This window comes from Lepus europaeus, chromosome X (assembly GCF_033115175.1).
Source record: "Lepus europaeus isolate LE1 chromosome X, mLepTim1.pri, whole genome shotgun sequence".
NCBI lineage: Eukaryota > Metazoa > Chordata > Mammalia > Lagomorpha > Leporidae > Lepus > Lepus europaeus.
Window position 1 is genome coordinate 125,082,059 of NC_084850.1, and position 14,332 is coordinate 125,096,390.

A 14,332-nucleotide genomic window follows, 5' to 3' on the forward strand; every position below is an offset into this window, starting at 1 on the left:
CCCAGGCCAGAGCGCGTCACCCAACTGTGAGGAGGGCGGCTCAAGGCGTGGCGAGTGACCGGCTCCCGCGCCCCAGCTCTCAGCACTTGTAGGCATCCTTCCTCTCACGTCTCTTCCTCAGAGTCTCACCACTGAGCACCATCTCCTCAAAAGCTGCAACTGTACGTCTAATAGACTTTTAAAAAGTTACTGTAAAACAGTTAAAAATTTTTTTAATTGAAAATTCATAATTGGATATGGATTGCAGCGTGGAATGATTCAGTCGGGCAAATTAGCATATCTGTCACCTACGGCGGGACATTTGAAATTTACTTGGTTGTCGACTGTAAGGATCCTGTTGGTTACAGGAGGCTGCTGGGGGTGGGGGCTGGGGTGCGGGAAGGAGGGAGGAGTGAGGGAATAGGGAGTCAGAGATTACAAATTTTCAGGTAGGCAGAATAAATTTTGAAATGTGATAGACATTAACTTGTTTACTTCCCTTGCAGTGGTTTGTGTGAACAGTGCCGTGACTTTGCCCTCTGGCTGGAGCCCCTTCAAGTCCTGGGAAAACTTGGAGAAGATAGGTGTAACCATTTCCTCCACCAGGAAAGGACACACAGGTAGTTTAGGTAACTTAATCATGACCCAGAGAAGTCTGTTTTCCTTTTTTAAAATCAACGCTTGACAAGTTCCCTGAAAACCTTTTCTCCCAGCGCGAGGTTCTTGCAGCTTCTGACCGCTACCCCATTACCAACACCTGGCCTCTCCCAGGCCTGGCCCAGCTGCCCCGCCCCTCCCTAGGTGGGCCTCCCCTCCCCCCAACACCTGACGTTTGCGCCTGCGCCCCCCACCCCCCAGGCCCAGGCTGTCAATCAACTGGTAGGCTCTTTTGTGACGTCAGCGTCCACTGGGCTCCCACCCTCAGCGCTTAGACCCCGCTGATTCTCTCAGGCCCTGTTCCACAATGTTTTGCGCTTGTGCCCTCGCCTTAGCTCTGTTTTAGACCCTCCATCCTTGCGCACCTGTCGCTTCACAGAGCTTGGTTGGTGAGCGGCCTTTGGCCTTGTGCGCTAGGCACTGTTAGACCCTCTCCTCCCTCCACAAAGCGCTCCCGTCCCACGCCATCTCCTCCAAAGTGGAAAGGAACCTACTGCCTCTGGCTTGCATTTTATTCCTCTAACAGACATTTATTCTTTTTCTTGCAGTGATCTTTGTGAGTAATGCCACTACTTCCCTCTAGCCATAACCCTTTTCAGTCCTGGGGACACTTAGAAAAGAAGGTCTAACCCGCAGAGCAGTATCTTTAGACTATTTCTTCTCTTCCATCAGGGAAGGAAGTACAGGGCAAACGGAGTTTAGCAACTTAGACCTGTTTCAGGGTGTGCGTTTTTTAAAACAAAGACTTGAAATGTTCCCAGAAAACCCTCTGTTCCAACATATGGTTGTTCCAGTTTCTGACAAGTACCCCACCAGACCCCCAGCGCCTCCCCCCAGCTCCCCTATCCCCACCCCCACCCCTCCTCCCCACTTGCTAGAATGGGAGCTGAGGATTGAGGGAAGAGACACAGCACACAACAGAGAGGCACCATCAGCAGTCTTTATGCTCCCAGGGTCCCCTCTGTCTTCATGTGAGCTACTGTCACCTTTTCTGAATCCTGCTGAAGTGTCCTAACAGTTTGTTTTTTCTCTGATTGTCACCTCCCTGGGACTGAAATCAATTTCTGATTTGTCTTTGTTTCACAAAGATTCTGACACATGGTAAGCATTTCCTCTTGTAAGCACTTGATTTTGTAAATAACACCAACTATTCGAAACAGCCTGTCTCAGCAGTTTTAAGTTGCTTTCACATATGTCCTTGCTGCTCGCGACAACCCTTTGAGGCAGATAGAAAATCTGCTCTTTCTAAGCTTATCCCTCATCCTAGTTCTTCCCATTATCTGCTCTGCTTTTTGGCTCCTACTTCCTGTGGGCAAAGAATAAAAAAGATGAAGCTTGTCCTTACCCATAACCAGGTCTGGCAGCTCTTCCGATTCTGGGGGTCCGTAGGAGTAGGTAGGAGTCCTCTGACGAGGTAGCTCGCGCTCGCATTCTTCTCCTTCCCTGGCCTCCTGCTCCACATGGAGAGGGAGCGGGGCCCTGGGGGCTCGGGACTGAGTCCCAAGGATTCGGTTCAGGCCTATGCTGCGGGGTCGGCTTCGGTGATCCATGGTGACTGTTGGACAAATAAACACAAAGCTCAGTGAATTCTTGACCCTGAGCTGGGCCTTAGGTTTAGACCTAGGCTAGGGAGCTTGGGGAGAATGATATGTCCTGACACCTCTTAGCTCTGGGCTCAGCAGAGGTGCCCCAGCTAGTAGCAAGGATCCCCCCACCACCATGTGGGCCCCAGTGGACCTGCTGCCCACTGGAGAGACTCACCTGCTGGGCCGGCTCCCACACACCTACTGTGTAAGCCTCAGACCATTTGGCAGCTGATATTGTGAGTGGTGGCATCTGTGACTCCTCTCCTATTATGCTGTCATGATGACATCCACACATAAGCTTGAGATGGGGGCCCTGCCCTCAAGGCACTTACCATTCAGCTGGAGTCAGTTGCCCATATTAATAATACAAAATAATTAGACACAGATGAGTGATTCAGAACCCAGGGTATACCTAAGAAATACCCAGGGAGCTAAACAGTCAAGTGAGGGGACCACAGCCCAAGAGTGGCAAGTCAACAGATCCTTGAGGTGGCAAGTATCTTCAGTTTCATTCATGGCCATGTCTGGTTAAGAACTGTCACATCATAATGGTGGTTAAGAGCACAGGTTGGGGGCTGGTGTTGTACAGTGGGTTAAACTGCTGCCTGCAATACTGGAATTCTATTTGAGTGCAGGTTCCAGTGCTTGTTGCTCTGTTTCCTATCCAGCTCCATGCAAATGTGCCTGGGAAAGCAGCAGAAGATGGCCCAAGTTCTTGGGGCACTGCCACCCACATGGGAGACCTGGATGGAATTCTAGGTTCTGGCTTTGGCCTGGCCCAGCTCCATAGGTTGTGTGATCAACCACTTCTAGGTTCAAACTCAAGCTCTTCCATCTTTTGGCCTTGTGACCTTGGGAAACATGTTTAAATTTATTGAACCTCAGTTTGGTCATTTGCAGATAGAATACTTTCTATGTGTTGTGAAACTGAAATAATAAGATAAGTGTCAAGCCTGACTTTGAATCTATGCCAGCCTTAGGGACTGAATTCTAGTGGATATGGTAGAAGTTGTGCTCTGTCACTTTGGCTCCTAGATCATAAAAAGGATAGCTTCTGTCTTATGCTTAGATTACTCATCCTGGGAGACTTTTTATCAAATTTTTATCAGGTAAAATTTACGAAGTATTATTTTTTCATTTTAAAGTGTATAATTAGGTATATAGTCATAGTATTATGCTTTGTATGCACCATTTTTTTAAAAAAGTGATCCATGTGTATTTTATTTTTAAAATAAGTTTGATTGTTTGAAAGAGTGACAGAGAGAAAGAGCGAGCGAGAGAGTGAGCAAGCTTCCATCTGCTGGTTCACTCCTCTAATGATCAAAACTGCTGGAATTGGGCCAGGCCAAAGCCAAGAGCCTCAAACTCCACTTGGGTCTCCCACATGAGTGGCAGGGGCCCAAGCAGTTGGGCCATCTTATGTTGCTTTCTCAGGTGCATTAGCAGGGAGCTGGATTGGGGGTGGAACAGCCAGGACCCAAACCAGTGCTCTGATATGGGATGCTGATGATGCAAGTGGCAGGTTAACCTACTGTGCCACAATGCTAGCTCATATATGTGTGTGTGTGTATTAATATGTATTATATATTTTAATGTATATTATACATTTTAATATATATTTTCCTTATTTGAAAAGGAGAGAGGTGGAGATCAATCCACTCGTTTACTTGCCTTCAACAGCCAGGTTTGAACCAGGCTAAAGCAAGGAGCCTGGAATTCATTCCAGGTCTCCTATGTGTTTAGCAGAGACCTAAGTACTTGGGCCAACATCTCCTGCCCCCCAGGGTGCACATTAGGTAGGAAGCTGGACCAGAAGTGGAGCCAGTACTTGAACCTAGGCAATCTGATGTGCGATATAGGTGTCCCAAGCAGGGGTTTAACCACTGTGCTAAACATATGCCCCTATACTCAAAAATATTTAATTCTAGAACATTTATATCACCCCTAAAGGAAACCTTTCAGTCACTCCCAAATTTCCGCTTCTTCTCAACTTCTGGCAATGTCTCATTTACTTTCTTTCTCTATAGATTTGCTTCTTCTAGACATTTTATATAAATGGAATCATATGACATGTGGCCTTTTGTCTTTGGTTTCTTTTACTTAAGTATAATGTTTTCATGATTTTTTTCAGTGGCGTTAAGTGCATTCACACTGTTGTCCACCATTGTCCAGTGTTTTTCATCTTCCCAGACTGAAACTATACCCATTAAACAATAATTCCTAGTTTCTCCCTATCCTCAGGTCCTGCAAGCTAACCTTTTCCTTTCTGTGTCTAGGGATTTGACTACTCTAGGTACCTCTTATCAGTAGAATCTTACTGTGTTTGTACTTTTGTGTGTGGCTTTTCTCACTTAAGCTTAATGTTTCCCAGGTTTGCCCATGTGTAGCATTTTTTGGTACTCCATTCCTTTTTATGGTTGGATAGTGTTCAATTTCTGGATATACCAATTTTACTTAACTTCTCATAAGTCAATGGATATTTCAGTTGTTTGAATTGTTAGACTATTATGAATAATGACACTGTGAATGTTAATTGGATGAGTGTGTGATTATGCATTTTCAGTTCTTTTGGATACATATCTAGACTGGAATTGCTGGCCATGTGATAATTTAGTGATTAACATCCTGAGGACCTGATGAAGCATTTTGCACAACAGCTGCTCTATTTTCCATTCACACCAGTAATGTATGAGGGTTCCAATTTCTCCATATTCTCTTCAATACTTGTATTCATTTTTTTTGGTTATAGTCATCCTAATAGGTATAAGGTTGTATCTCATTGTGATTTTGATTTTGATTTTCCAAATGACTAATGATATCGAATAACTTTTTTTGTGTTTATTGGCTATTTGCATATGCTGTTTGGAGAAATGCCTACTGATGTCTTTTGTCCATTTATTAATTGGGTTGTTTTTGTTGTGGAAATGTAAGAGTTCTTTATATGTTCTGGATATTAAATCCTTATCAGATACATGATTTGCAGATTTTCTTCTTTATACTTTTTGATCATGTCATTTGCTGTAAGAAAGTTTAAATTTTATGAAATCCAATTTATCTATATATTTGTGATTGCTTGTGTTTTTGGTGTCATCTAAGGGGGCTTAAAAAGTTTGTGGAGGGGCCGGCTCATTGGCTCACTTGGTTAATCCTCCACCTGCGGTGCCAGCATCCCATATGGATGCTGGTTCTAGTCCCGGTTGCTCCTCTTCCAGTCCAGCTCTCTGCTGTGGCCTGGGAGGGCAGTGGAGGATGGACCAGGTGCTTGTGGCCCTGAACCTGTGTGGGAGACCAGGAGGAAGCACCTGGCTTTGGATCGGCACAGCGCTGGCCGTGGCAGCCATTTGGGGAGTGAACCAACGGAAGGAAGACCTTTCTCTCTGTCTCTCTCATTGTCTATAACTCCACCTGTCAAATAAAAAACAAAGTTTGTGGAGGGGCTGGTATTATGTCATAGTAGGTTAAGCTACCACCCATACCGCCAGCATCCCATAAGGGGACAGGTTGAAGTCCCAACTTCTCTACTTCTGATAGAGCTCCCTGCTAATGCAACTGGGAAAGCAGCACAGGATGGCCCAAATGTTTGGGCCCCGCCCTGTACCCACATGGGAGACCTGGAAGAAGCTCCTGGCTCCTGGCTTTGTCCTGGCCCAGCCCCAACTGTTGCAGCCATTTGGGGAATGAATTAGCAGATGGAAGATCTCTCTCTCTGTCTCTCTGTCTCTCTCTGTAACTCTGCTCTTAAAATAAAATCTTTTTAAAACTTTGTAGAAAATATGATTGAAAAATATTCATTTTTTTGGCTAGTGCTGTGGCATAGTAGGCTAAGCTTCTTCCCTCAATGCTGTCATCCCACATGGGCACTAGTTGTTGTCCTGGCTGTTCCTCTTCTGATCCAGCTCTCTGCTGATAGCCTGGGAAGGTAGAGGAGGATGGCCCAGGTGCTTGGGCCCCTGCACCCATGTAGGAGACCCGGAAGAATCTCCTGGTTTGGGATTGGCCCAGCTCTTGCCCTTGCAGCCATTTGGGGAGTGAACTAGCAGATGGAAGACCTCTTTCCCTCTCCCTCTCCCTCTCCCTCTTTCTGTGACTCTGCCTCTCAAATAAATAAATAAATCTTAAAAAAGGATAAGTTTATAAAAAATAATATGTACTTTACATGAAAATTTTGAAACTCCCTTGTATTTAAGAAGCTATTGTTTAAGCCAATCCTTTTAATAGTTTTATAGTTATTTATATTTAGGTATTTGGTCCATTTTGAGTTAGTTTTTGTGTAGAATGAGAAATGGAGATTAGGAATACTTTTTGAGCCATCACTGGAAGGCAGTAGTAACAGAAAAACATATTCCTATTATCAAGCTAAAATTCTAATGATGCTCACAAATATTTGTCCGTGGTCAAATAAATGTCCGTATGTAAACTTGACCTCACAGTTTCTGGCCTATAATTGGGACTTAGAGAGTATTGAGATTATAGGAGAAGGGGATACCCTTGCATGGCTGATAAAGTTGCAGTGTCCTTGGGGCTTGGTAATATGGAGGAAATCCTTATGTGGCAGTGTCCTGGGGGCATTTTCAGGTTCCTTGATTGATCCCAGAACGCAGACCCCTGCCATATTCAGAGTCTTTTCTCTGGCCACTTAGACTATCCTTAGTTCTTAGTACTTTTTTGACTCATTCCTAAGTTGGAGTCCTTTCAACCCTCTGGGTGGCCCACACAGCAATTTTTCTTTTTAAGACAATCTTGGGCTTTTATGGAGTCTGCATTTGTTCCTTGGAAACACAGAATTTTCTGCATTTTTGGGAATTTCAGTTTATATCAAGGCTTCCATTATAATATCTCTTCTGCGGGGAGACAGCCTCTGGACTTGACTTGGGTGAGTTAGACAGTAGTTCTGTGGTCCTCAACCTATAGGAGACATAAACCAAGCTTTCTGAAACATTTTGTCATTTGCTTGAGGTAATGGGGGAAGAGCATTTGTTCCTCTAATTTCAGGAAATATCATCCACCAAGTTGTGAGGACATTCCAAAAGCTTCTGGAGAAGCTTCTGTGGGAAGAAATTGAAGCCTCCCACAAACCACCAGCACCACCTTGCCAGCCATGACTGCACCACCATGGAAGCAGATCTCCCAGCTTTAGACAGTTCAGATGACTGTAGTCCCAGTTGACATCTTTTTTCAAAGTTTTTATTTAATCAATGCAAATTTCATAGGTAAAGCTTTAGGAATATAGTGGTTCTTTCTCCCATACCAACCCTCCCACCCTCACTCCCGTCCCACCTCCTACTGCCTCTCCCATCCCATTCTTCATTATGATTCATTTTTAATTAACTTTATCTACAGAAGACTATCTCTATACTAAGTAAAGATTTCAACAGTTTTCACCCCCCCCAATGTATTAAGTACTGTTTGAGAACAAGTTTTGCAGTTAATTCTCTTAGTACCACTCATTGAGGACAGGTCCTACATGGAGAGTAAGTGCACAGTGACTTCTATTGTTAATTTAACAATTGACACTCTTATTTATGACATCAGTGATCACCTGAGGCTCTTCTCATAAGCTACCAAGGCTATGGAAGCCTCTTGAGTCCACAAACTCTGACATTATTTAGCAAGGCCATAATTAAAATGGAAGTTCTTTCCTCCCTTCAGAGAAAGATACCTCCTTCTTTGATGGCCCCTTCTTTCCACTGGGGTCTCACTCGCAGGGATCCTTCATGTAGGATATTTTTTGCCACAGTGTCTTGGCTTTCCATGCCTGGAATGCTTTCATAGGGTTTTCAGCCATATCCGAATGCCTTAAGGGCTGATTCTGAGGTCAGAATGTTACTTAAAGCTATTGTCTTTCTATGAGTCTGCTATGTGGACTGCTTCCCATGTTAGACATTCCCTCCTTTTTAATTCTGTCTATTATTACCAGGCACTTGATCCAGCTGACATCTTGGTGTTAACCTCGTGAGATGCCCAAAACCTCCATCTCAGTCTTTGCTGAATTCATGACCCACAGAAACTGTGAGTTTGAGAAATTTTTGTTTAACTGCTGTTTTTCTGAAATATAATTCATAAACATTAACTTGACTACTTTTTAAAATGTGCAGTTCAGCAATTTTCAGTATTTTCATTTAGTCAATGATGATCAGTATCTTCAGAACATTTCCATCACCCTAAAATGATTGCCATACTTCTAGCAGTCACTCAATTACCTATAATCTGATAACCACTAATCTACTATCTGACTGTATGGCTTTGCCTATTGTGGAAATTTCCTATAAATGGAATTGTACAATATCTGATCTTTGAGAATGATTTCTTCCATGCAGCATAATGTTTTAAGCCTTGTTCATGTTGTAGCACATCAATGCTTCATTCCTTTTTGTAGGTGGATACTATTCTAGCACAGCCTGTCACCTAATTGGTGAGCGAGAGGGGCATTCAGGTCCTTACACTAGCATTCCATGATAGGATAGATAAGGTTCTGGGGATCCATGGCACATGGTTTACTATGGTCGAGTCAATAGGTTGGCAGAGATTCTTATGATCAGGTACCACAGAGAGGGCAGGTTAAGAGAATGATAGCTTCCTAAAATCTGGTAGTGCATCCCTGTCTACATGGTGAGTGAGTAGGGACAATAAGAATTCTTCCATGGTATAACCTCTTCCAAGGAGTATGGGCCAGGTTAGGGGTAAGAGAAAATAGATTCTCTGTGATCCAATAGTGTATGCCACTTTGTGTAAAAGTTTAGAGGTTTAGGCAGCAGGAAGTGAAATTACCTGTCAAAAGTATATTTTTTTGTGACCTCCAAGAACCTGAAAGCCTGTGCAAACTTGTGCTTACTGGTGCCTGTTATCCCCATACTATGTCCCCCTTTTCCTTATTTTCTGAAACTCCAACCAAGGAGAGTAGATGGTCTTCTAGGAGCTGGTGTTATAGTGTCTGTGTGAAAATATTCATAACTTGTGTTTCTGTAAAAAGTGTCTAAATGCCGCTGATAGAGCTTTTAGTGAAAAAAAAAGTTAAAAGTGATTTTATCATGGAGAGGCCTTTGTGCCAATTCATTTTATGTGCCATGTACTAATTAATAATTCAAACTTAAAGTGAGTTACATGTTGAATGTTCATGTTATGTTGGTGAAAAATTCCTCTTATGCCCAATGCTTTTTTATTAAAAAATATTTATTTATTTGATAGGTAAATAGGGAGAGAGAGAGGCGGGGGGAGCGAGGGAGGGGGGAGAGGGAGAGAGGGGGGGAGGGAGAGAGAGAGAGGGAGGGAGAGAGAAAGAGAAATAGAGAGGCTTCCATCCCCTGGTTCATTCCCCAAATGACTGTAACAGCCAGGGCTGGGCCAGGATGAAGTCAGGAGCTAGGAACTCTATCTTGTTCTTCCATATGGGTGACAGGGGCCCAAGTACTTGGGCCATGTTCCTGTACCTTCTCAGGTGCATTATCAGGAAGCTGTATCAGAAGTGGGGAAGCTGAGGATTGAACCAGTGCTCGTATGGAGTTCTGGCATCACAAATGGTGGCTTAACCTCACTGTAGTATGCTGTCAACTTGATAGTCAAATTAAAGATGTCATTCCCTGTGTCCCTGGATGTATACCAACTAGAGAAAGTTATCCCTAATAAAGTTCAGAGCCCATCTGCCAGTTATAATACCTGAAACAATGTGACTTCACTCAATGAATCCCATGCTTAGCCAAAGAACAACTGTTTTACAAGCTAAAGCATTCTGTGTTCCTTAGAGAACAGTGGTTGCTACAAAATGGATGCAAAAGTTTGCCAATTTGTCTAACAGTAAAGGAGGGAAGGCCACATGGGGCTGAATCCTACCTGTTTCTCACTGCTTGATTCCAAGGTATTTTAAACTTCTTTTCTGTGGAGAATGATAAGGTTATAGCCCCTTTTGGAAAAATGCAGGTGAGATCATACAAACTGACTCTATGAGTATTGAACATTTCCTGGGAGCAGTATCAGACCTCATTGATAACATCTTGGTGACATAAAGTCTGTTGTGCAGAAATGTACTGAGGTCCACACCTACAGTGAGTGGGAAAGAAGTGATACTAAGGATATTCTCAGGCAAATGTACAATGAGACTAAACTCTTATATACTTGGTTCCTTGGCTAGCAGTTGAGAGACCTGCCAGTTATGCTAGAGGCCAAGGAGTGAAGGTCACTTTGATGTGGGCAATGAATTGATTTTCATCCAGGCTCTTGTCTCCTGCACAGATAGAAATACTAAGCAGAAACTGGTATTGTGTGCAAACAGGAATAGTTTATTTGGCCGTGAGGGAACAAACACACATTCATTTGCAAGTATGGACCACCCTACACAAAAAACTATACGAGATGAGTGGGCCAAACACTTGCCCACAAAATAGAGATTAAAGGGAAATTAAAATGATTAAAAGGAAAGAGAGAAGGCCTGTCCAAGAATAGGAAGGTGGGAGAGTAGAAATGTTCCATTTGTACACTGAAAAGATGAGCACAGTACCTTCAAGTGGAAACAGAATGTTCTCCTGTCTTCCACTCCTTTTATAATCTCTGCCTGCAGGTCCTGGATTTAACAGGTGCATTATGGGAAGGTGGGTGTCTTTTATTGACCAGTAGGGGGTGGGAAATGTGGTAGAGTCTTGTGACTTCTGGCTCTGCAGACCCGATTAGTTGTTTGCCTATCTGGCTCCACAGACCTAACTAGCTGCTTACATATTTATGCCACATCAACTTGATTATCTTTGATTGACCCCATGTTCCAAGACAGTGTGGTCACGACTACAATATTAATCACAGAAGGAGGATCAAGAGACTTAGACTCATTTACCGAGATATGAACTCTTTGGACTAATGTTTATTACATTTAGCATACTTAGTACCACCTTACTACCTAGTTCTTTCTCCTTTTAAGAACAAACAGGTCTAGGGCAGAGATCATGGTCCTTCCTTCTCTAACTGAAACTGGAGGCTTTATGCATCAAGAGGAACTTCTGCTGTGTTGGTTTAGATTTGAGTTGTGGTGCTTACCTTGGAAATGCTCCCCTCCCCCAATTCACCGTGTTACTCTTAGACTGACTCTTGGGCAAGTATCCATTCCATCAACTGACAGTGTGGACTGGTGGCTGGCAAGGGAACAACTACATCATCAAGTCCTAGCCTCTATGATGGCAAAAAAGAGAATCAGATGATTGTACAAGATGCACCTTCTATTTGTGTCCCATGTTGATGCCCATGGATAGGGATCATTTGAGAATGAAAATCCAGTGGAATTAATAAGCTTGTTAGACATTCCTAGTCCTTATTGGGATAATTGCCACCTTGATAGACTATGCAGCAAGGCATGGTAATCCAAGTACAATCAGAATCTGGACCCAAATCCAAACTTAGTGTTTCCAGAATATGAGAACAAGGAAGTCAAATAGTATGGAGAGGGGCCACTGGATGTTTGGCAGGTTATGTTGCTGTTTGAGACTTCTGTATGTCATGTCAGACTGCCTGGGTTTGAGTCACAGCTGTGCGTCTGAAGATGATGGCTCAAGTGCTTGGGTCCCTGCCACCCACTCTGACATGGGATGCCAGCATCCTATGCAGTGGCTTAACTGTTGCACCAAACTCATACTATTTCCCCCTCTTCCCACTCTTTTTGTTATTATAGTTTTGTGACGTCATTTGAAATTAGAAAGTGTGATGCCTCTGGCTTTATTCTTTTTTTTTTTTCTTTTTGTGACAGGCAGAGTGGATAGTGAGAGAGAGAGAGAGAGAGAGAGAGGGAGGAAGGTCTTCCTTTTTGCCGTTGGTTCACCCTCCAATGGCCGCCGCGGCCGGCGCATCGCACTGATCCAAAGCCAGGAGCCAGGTGCTTCTCCTGGTCTCCCATGGGGTGTAGGGCCCAAGCACTTGGGCCATCCTCCACTGCCTTCCCGGGCCATAGCAGAGAGCTGGCCTGGAAGAGGGGCAATCGGGATAGAGTCCGGCGCCCCAACCCGGACTAGAACCCGGTGTGCCGGCGCCGCAAGGTGGAGGATTAGCCTGTTATCTGGCTTTGTTCTTTTGACTCAAGATTGCTTCGGCATTCAGGGTCTTCTGTGGTTCTATATAAGTTTTAGAATTTTCCCCTTTATTTCTGTAAAAAATACCATTGGAGATGGACAGTTAACCTAGTAGTAACATGCTTGTTAAAATGCCCTAATTCCATATCAGAATGCCTGGTTTCAATACCTAGCTCTAGCTCTCGTCTCCAGCTTTCTGCTAATGTAGACCCTAGGAGATAGAAAGTAATTCAAATTGAATTCTCAGCTTCTTCTTTGGCCCTGCACAGTCCTGGCAGTTGTGGAAATTTAGGAAGCAAACCAGTGGATGAGAGCTCTGTCTCTGCCTCTCAAAAAATGCCATTGGAATTTAGATGGGCATTACATTGAATCTGAGGATTGCTTTGGTAGTTTGGACATATTAACAATATTAGTTCTTCCAATCCATGAACATGGGTTTCTTTCCACTTATTTGTCTTTGAAAATTTCTCTCATCAGTGTTTTGTAATTTTCAGTGCATTATAAAGACTTTTATCTCTTTAGTTAATTTCTTAGTATTTTATTTTTTATTGCTAAATAAATGAGATTGTTTTCTTAGCTTCTCTTTTGGATACTTGTTAGTATAAAGGAATACCACTAATTGGAGTGGGTGTTTAGCCCTGAGGTTGAGATGCCTATGTCCCAAATCAGAGTGCCTAGGTTTGATTCCAGACTCAGTTTCCTAACTGGAGCTTCGTGCCAGTGCAGACCCTGGGAGGCAGTTGTGATGTCTCAAATAATTTGGTTTCTGCCTCCCATGAGGGAGACCTAGTTTGCAGTCCCAGTTCTAGGTTCCAGCCCCAGCTATTGTGGGCATTTGGGGGAATAAGCCAGCAGATGAGATCGATCTAGCTAGCTATTTCTGCCTTTCAAGCAAAAAGCTTTCTGTAAAGGAGACACTACTGATTCTTCTATGTTAATTTTGAATGTTGCAACTTTGCTTAATTTATTATTTCAAATGGGTTTTTTGCTTTCCAGATTTGTGAGTTTATTTTAAAAACATTAATGTTGATTAATGATAGTTATATATATTTATGTAGTATAGTGTTATGTTTCAATATGTGTATCATTATATTTCAATGTGTATATATAATATGTAATGATCTCTGTTCTTCATTGTTTCCTTCCTACTGCTAACTTTGGATTTAGCTTGTTCTTTTTTTAGTTCTTTGAGTTGTAAAGTTAGGTTAATTAAATATTTTTCTTAATTTTTATTTCTTTTTAAAATTTCTTTGAAAGGTAGATAGATAGATATCTTTCATACTCTGGGTCACTCCCCAAATGCCGACATCATCCAGATCTTGTTTAGGCTGAAGCCAGGATCTGAAACTCAATCTGGGTGTCTTGGATGTGTGGCAGAGACCCATACACTTGAGTCATCATCTGCTACATCCAGGGTACTAATGGGAAGGAAGCTGGAATGGAGAGTAGAGTTGGGATTTTAACTCCTGCTCTCTTATCTGTGTTGAGTATCCCAGGTGGCATTTTAATCGCTGTACCAAATGCCTGTCCCCTTTTCTGTTTTTAAATGTAGACATTTGTCACTATGAACTTCCTTCTAAGCACTGTTTTCACTGCATTCTACAAATTTGGTAAATTATATTTTTGTTTTCATTTTTATCAAGGTTTTTTTTTTTAAAGTTCTCTCTTCTTTTACCCAGTGGTTGTTTAAAAGTGTGTTGTCTAGTTTCCATGTATTTGTGAATTTTCCTGTTTTCTTTCTGTTACCTATTTCCAGTTTTATTCTACTGTGGTCTGAGATGATAATTGGTATGATTTACATCTTCTTAAATTCATGAAAATTTGTTTTGTGACCTGATATATCCTTGAAAATGTCCCATGTGCTCTGGAGAGGATTATGTATTCTGCTTCTGTTGAGTAGAAAGTTCCATATATGTCTGTTAGGCCCATTTGTAGTACTGTATATGTCAGCTGTTTCCTTATTGATTTTCTGCCTGGCTTTTCTGTCCATACTTGAAAATGGGCTAAGACAAACTTTTAAAAACTCTGTCATTTGCTTACTGGAAGGATGAAGTTCTCTTTGTCCTCTCT

The 14,332-nt window shown here is 42.7% G+C and overlaps 1 long non-coding RNA gene across 2 annotated transcripts in view; it reads left to right on the plus strand.

Annotated features, from left to right (window-relative positions):
- Positions 1-45: 45 nt before the first annotated feature.
- LOC133753557 (uncharacterized) overlaps positions 46-14,332 on the plus strand; it is a 207,655-nt gene continuing 193,368 nt past the window's right edge. For both annotated transcript variants that reach the window (XR_009865073.1, XR_009865074.1), the window contains exons 1-3: positions 46-161; positions 486-599; positions 8,140-8,231. This is a non-coding gene — a long non-coding RNA (uncharacterized LOC133753557). The remainder of the gene's footprint in view (positions 162-485; positions 600-8,139; positions 8,232-14,332) is intronic.